The sequence below is a fragment of the Medicago sativa genome, chromosome 4 (genome assembly GCF_051527215.1).
Source record: "Medicago sativa cultivar Bolivia chromosome 4, Bolivia_mono, whole genome shotgun sequence".
Lineage (NCBI taxonomy): Eukaryota > Viridiplantae > Streptophyta > Magnoliopsida > Fabales > Fabaceae > Medicago > Medicago sativa.
In genome coordinates this window covers 98,031,198-98,037,704 of record NC_140752.1, presented here as the reverse complement: position 1 = coordinate 98,037,704, position 6,507 = coordinate 98,031,198, and positions in this window count along the sequence as shown.

Sequence of the window (6,507 nt, the reverse complement as noted above, 5' to 3'; positions counted from 1 at the left end):
CATTCTATCATATTAAAATCAACAAGTGATTATGGAACCAACAGTTGCAAGAGTAGGTTTTGAATTTAGTTATTCACAAAATAGTCCTCGTGATAGAATAACCGTACCAATGAAAATAAGAGTTGAACAATATAAACGGCAGCAACTACATATAAACTTAGAATCTAGCTGGTAATAAATGTAGTCATCCATGCTAAAGTGACAGCGGAAATCAAGTATTAACGACTTCATAATGTTCTATCAACTTTAGTTTTAGTAAAACTATTCAAATATTGATTGGATCTTTCTATTCAAAGGAAACTTACGTCTTAATAACCCCATACAAATTCATTAAAATTATTTATAAGTGGCTTTGATAGATGATAAACCCCTACCTAGATCTAAAGTAGTTCGAGCCACCATGAAGTTTGAAGGCAGATTTGTGATGAATTTACAACAACATTCTAGTGGTGGCTTCGATGGAAGACATTTCAACAACAAATGGATGACGTCTCATTGTCATTGTCATTTTAGATGTAAAGACAGTTTCTTAATACTCCTAAGGTCTGTTTGGTTTATCTTGGTTTAGCGGAGACAGTAAAAAGTAGAATTCAATTTTACGGAGAAACTACTAAAAACAACAACTTATTTGAAATTAGTTTTTTGAGTGTTTTTCCTTTAAATTATCATTTTGTCTTGAAAGTTTCAAAAAGTGTTTATTTTGTCTTGAAAATGTGATTTTTTAAGGAAAAAAGTTATTGCAAACGAGCCTTTTAGCTTTGTTTATTTTCAAAGCCAAAGAAATTATATTAGAACAAAACAATCAAAGCACAACAAGAAGTGCTAGAATAAAGTTAACAATTTTTTTTAGGAATACAAAGTTAACAAATAAATAAAAGACACTAAAACGGCACCGTCAAACCAAAGAGAGTCACTCTTAAAAAATAGGCGATCGAAAATGCATTTCAGCCAAATAAAATATATTTTAGTGCAATAGACCACATATATGTGTAACTAAACATTTGGAATGAGGGAGGGAAGTAGGGAGGATAGAGTTAACGTATAATAGCAAATTGTTGCTTATGGATTGGTCCCAAATTCAACTACCAACTAATACAATGTGCAGTGCAGACACTGGGCTGCCATATACATTAAACTTTTCATTTTAACAGTTCCCGTCTCTCAAAAATATAAAGATAATATAGCGTCGTTGTCTTTCCAGCAGTTACCAATTAGATTAATATAGAATTTCTTATTTCTTAATCCCAAGTAAAGAAACTGTATCAACAAGAAACCTAACTTGTGATTTATATGTATTTTTATAAACTAAGATAATGGAAATATATGAGGAAAGAAATCACTAGCTCTTCAATACTTAAACAGCAAAGATGGTGATGGAAAAAGAAGGTTAATGAAAAATGTCTGGAGAGTGTATCGCAAGGTCGATTTGTTCGTTCTACAAATTAATTACAATAATAGAGATCTTATTATTAATATTACTATTTTATGAGAAAATCACAACATGAAATCAAAGCTCCAGAACCATTGACAAGAGTGGATTTGTATGTTGATTTCATTAGTGATTGTCACCTTGCTCTAGGGTTATAAAGATGAGAGTGTTGTCAAATTAAAGGCTAGTACAACATATCAGAAGAATGAAGATTACTTTAGATGGATTGAGAAGTGAAGGTTTGCCATTGTTACCATATGTTGGATCAATGTGTGCGGATGATTTACCATCTAATGGTTGTACAATGAGAGTATCTTCATTTTATATGACCGATGTCTTACTCACATTGGTAGTTTATTTCTCACCAATTGATTGGGAGTTATAGTTTTTTTTGTTGCTGAAGGAATTGGGAATTATGGTTACTAGCCTATTTATTTTACGGTTTTTGTTTTTGGCTCCGACTCTCTTAAACTCCGATATATATAAGGGATCAAAATACAACAATGTAACACTTGAAAAATATTATATTGTTGAATAACTTATTCTCAAATACATATTTTATAAAATTGATTGCATGATTTATAATTTATATCATAGCATCCTATAGGTTATCCCTGTAAATTTTAACCTTGTTAGAGTTACTCCACTTTATAACTATGTGCACAAATTATATTTCATTGATCCAACTATTGAATATGTTTATGCCATCTTAACGATCATGCCACAATTCGGTACCTACTCTCTCTATGCTAAATCATAGAAATGTAGCTCATTATGTAGTGTGTAGTAGGTGTGACCTTTATGATGAGACTTTTCTTCATTGTGTGCGTGATTGCACCCATTCTAAACACTTGTGGTAGCAATCCGTATTTAACCAATCTGAATTTTTCTCCAATGAAGACACTATAAATTGGATCAAGAATGGAGTGTCGGGCCCTTACTCTTTCCTTTTTGCAACAGTTTGGTGGGCTTGGAGGAATCGAAACATGATGTCCTTAGGCAATGAGAATTGGTCGAATGCTAAATTATCCTTCAATATTCAAGGTATGATTGATACACTCAAAGCTTGTTATCCTTCCATCTCTAATACTACCAATGAAGAACAATTCATCAAGTGGAACACCAATAACCATTCGTGTGTCATCCTTAATGTTGATGGAAGTTGCCTTGGATCTCCAATAAGAGCTGGTTATGGAGGAATTTTAAGAAACTATGCAGGTTTTTTCTTGTCAGGCTTTTCTGGATACATTCAAAATTCATCTGATATCTTGTATGCTGAGCTTTATGCCATCTATATGGGTCTCTTGTTGGCCAAAGAAATGGGTATTATTGATTTTGTTTGCTACTTTGATTCTTTACATTGTATCAACATCCTCAATGGTCCCCCAACGAGGTTTCATGCTTATGCTGTTTTAATCCAAGACATAAAAGAGTTATTGGAGCAGGGAAAAGTTATGGTTAATCACATCCTTAGGGAAGGGAATCAATGTGTGGATTTTTTTGCCACGCTTGGTGCCTCTTTTGATATTGGATTTATTCGGCATGAGTCTTCTCTAATCAACCTCAAGAATCTCCTCCAAAGTGATTCGGCTGAAATTTTCTATTTGAGAGTAGCTCTCTTTTTGTTCTTTTTTCTTGTTTTGTTTTCGCCTTGTTAGGCCAAAAAAAAAAAACGATCATGCATACGTAAAATTATAAAAGTTGGATATTTGTAGCTATAAGATTTTATAGTCAATATTTTATGATGATGTCCGTTGAATTTAGTAGTACTTGATAAAGTATCAAGTAATTTTAAGTTTTCTGAAACTTTGCAGATTTGATCTACTGAGAGCGCTATTAATTTGGTGGTTGGATCTGGAAAATTAGTTTGTGCAAAAGTTCTTTAACAGGGTAACTCTAATAAGAGTTTTTGTATAATGAGGATGTTTAAAGAAGTCCAACATTTTTACCAAATACACCAACTTTTCTGACTCATTTTTGTTTATAATTAAGAATGTAAATTAAGTGTCACTTGTTCTGATTTCTATTCAACCCGGCACACCAAAGGTACACCATTTCACAAGATAGCGACAAATTAAGTAAGAAAAGAACCGATTTTATGATTAATCTTTAAAACACATGGAATCTTAGGAAAACAATAATCACTGGAAAGGTATAGTCATATTCTATAATTTGTGTTAATTTCACTACTAGTCAATTTTGCACAGTCCTTTTCATCTTTCTTTCTAGACTATATTAATCATGATCAATTAGCAGATAAATTGTCAATTTATAATGAGCTGTACTGTAATTAGTAGAAGTATTGAATCTGTGTATGACAAGGAATATGCGGTGAACTTGTTAACCATCAACAGTGTTATTCAATCTGTCATTTGCAATTGTCTATTTTTTATTTCTTGATCTAATTGATTAAGTTGTTTTCTATATTCTTCTTTTATGTTAATTTTCTTTAGGGATCTTTTACTTTAATTGTAAGACACCTTAATTATATTGTCATTTTTGGGTGTACTTCCGAGCTTTTGTTGGTATCGACAATGAAATCTAACATAGTGCCTCATAGATACAATCAAAATCCCTCATTACTGGCCAATCATAGTATATAAATATTTCTCCGAATTTATGTTAATATATGCAAGAATGTATGAATCTCAGTGTAGGAGAGTTTAAAGGTGTACCACTTTCATAAGTGATCTATTGTGGTCCAATATTAAAACCGTTAGAAATTCAAACGAAGATAACTGAAATAAAAACTCATGACTTTTCTTATTTCTATAGTAAAGACGGTGACTAGATTGATGTTGTCGCTTAATAGAAATTACATTTTTTTCACTAAACTCATACTATCAATTAAGCCACTTTTTTATCAAAAAATGAGTAGGACCATAAACATTTATTGCCAAGAGACGAAGCAAGACATATTTTAAGTAGACCACTTATAAAGTTATAATAGGCGGCATATATATCAACAAATAACTATGGAAATGATTGCAACAAGTTAAGAACATTTCATACTGTATGTATGACTGGAATGGACTGCCCAATACAATAACCAGTTTCGACATCTGCACAATCATTATCATTACTTAATTTCCCCATGTTGTTTTTGACTTAATTAGAGAAAACAATACTAGTACCTCTTTGCGAAATTAGAAAGCCACTGGTTGATTTTCTTCTTTTTGAAAAAAAAAAGCCACTAGTTGCTTCAGGAAGTGTACATTAGAAAATTGCATAATTGTCGATATAACAAATTAACATTCTAAAAAAAAAATTACTTAACATATTAAAGTAATACATTTATTTATTGCGATCCTTTGGCTCCACCAAGTGGTGTCTCCGTTTTGAGAAAAGTTGTAGGGTACATAACATTGTATCTTATTAGGTATCTGTTGCAACAGATTCAAATTATTTTCGGATAGATATATGGGAAAGTGCTTGCACATTGGACATTCAGTAAAATATTTCATTCGAGCTACTACTAAATTATAGTGATGCAATCTATCTTTTGAGTTAAGCAATTAGTGGCACAGTGTGCTGCTTTAATTTTATCTGATATAATGTGACATCGATCATGAATGACCAAAAACCATATTGTAGACTGATAATCAATGGTGTATCACAGTTTAATCTATAAAATGCCAGCTCAGTATTTAATTTTGTAATTTCAAAGAGTTTACAGTTTGTAAAATGATTATTTAATTAATAATAAGTGTATTCATCTTCAATTATTTTTTATATCCTTGATTGATTATGACCCATGAACTAACTCACCCCGGTCTTTGGTTACCTTTTGCATATCCTATTTATGATAAGATTAAGATTAGTGTGCTTACCCATAGACTAATTATGAATGTTTGATGTGACTTAATAAAGACTTATTACCAAGTGTACATAGCCCAATTTGGTAAGATGTGGAGGAGTGGATATCCAAATTAAGGAGTATAATGGAATTTGATAGCGGGGTAATATTATAAGGGTGATGTTAACTAACTACTGTCACCGGAGTCTTAGTTAAAGAAACTAGAAAGGAAAATTTCATATTGAAAACATTATTTTTTACACTTTTTAAACTTGGGTTAATTATGTTTATAGTCCCTTTAAAATAGCGACCTTGTAAGTTTAGTCCCTACTTAATTTTAATAGCATTTTTAGTCCCTATAAAAAAAATTTACTTATAATTTTAGTCCCTGCTAAAACAAAGTTTGATTAATTATCCTTAAACTCTTAAATTTTTGATCGATTTTTTTGAGACAATATTAGAACACTATGAAAGGTTCGTTTACTAAAATTTAGAATTTTCTGACATGAAATGAATTAAATATGAATTTTTTAAAACGACAAAAGTTAAAGATAAAAAGTAATAAAATCTGGATGTAGAAATCAAATTTTGCGATAATTTTTTGCGGACGAACTTTTAATAATGTTCTAAATATGTCTGCAAAAAATTGTTCAAAAATTTAAGAGTTTAAGCATAAATTAAACAAAGGGTTAATTATGTTTCTAGTCCCTATAAAATAGCGACCTTGTAAGTTTAGTCCCTACTTAATTTTAATAGCATTTTTAGTCCCTAATTTTGTTTTTCTGCACTGAGTATTAGTCCCTACTCAATTCAAATTTGTTCCTAAATTATATTGCTCCTAAACTAATATTCAATGAGTTATTATATTCAATGAGTTATTATATTGCTCCTAAATTATACATCAATGAGTTATTATATTGCTCCTAAATTTGTTCCTAAACTAATATTCAATGAGTTATTATATTGCTCCTAAATTATACATCAAAAAAAATATTGCTCCTAAATTTGAATACGCCCGTTGGCATATTCAAAATAGAATCAAGTAGGAGTAGTAACTAAATTAACGAGGCATCAATTTTTAAAATAGACTCAACAAGTTAGATTTGTTTAAAATTTAAAATTCTCTAATTATATTTCGTACAATACACCAAAATAATTAAGAAGATTCCTTTCTATGATATTGCCAAGTGAGTCTCAATTAGATGACAAAGGAATGCATATCCTCTTGCTACAGGATTGGATTTGGAAGACTAAACAAACATCCCCAACTTGCCTTCCTTGT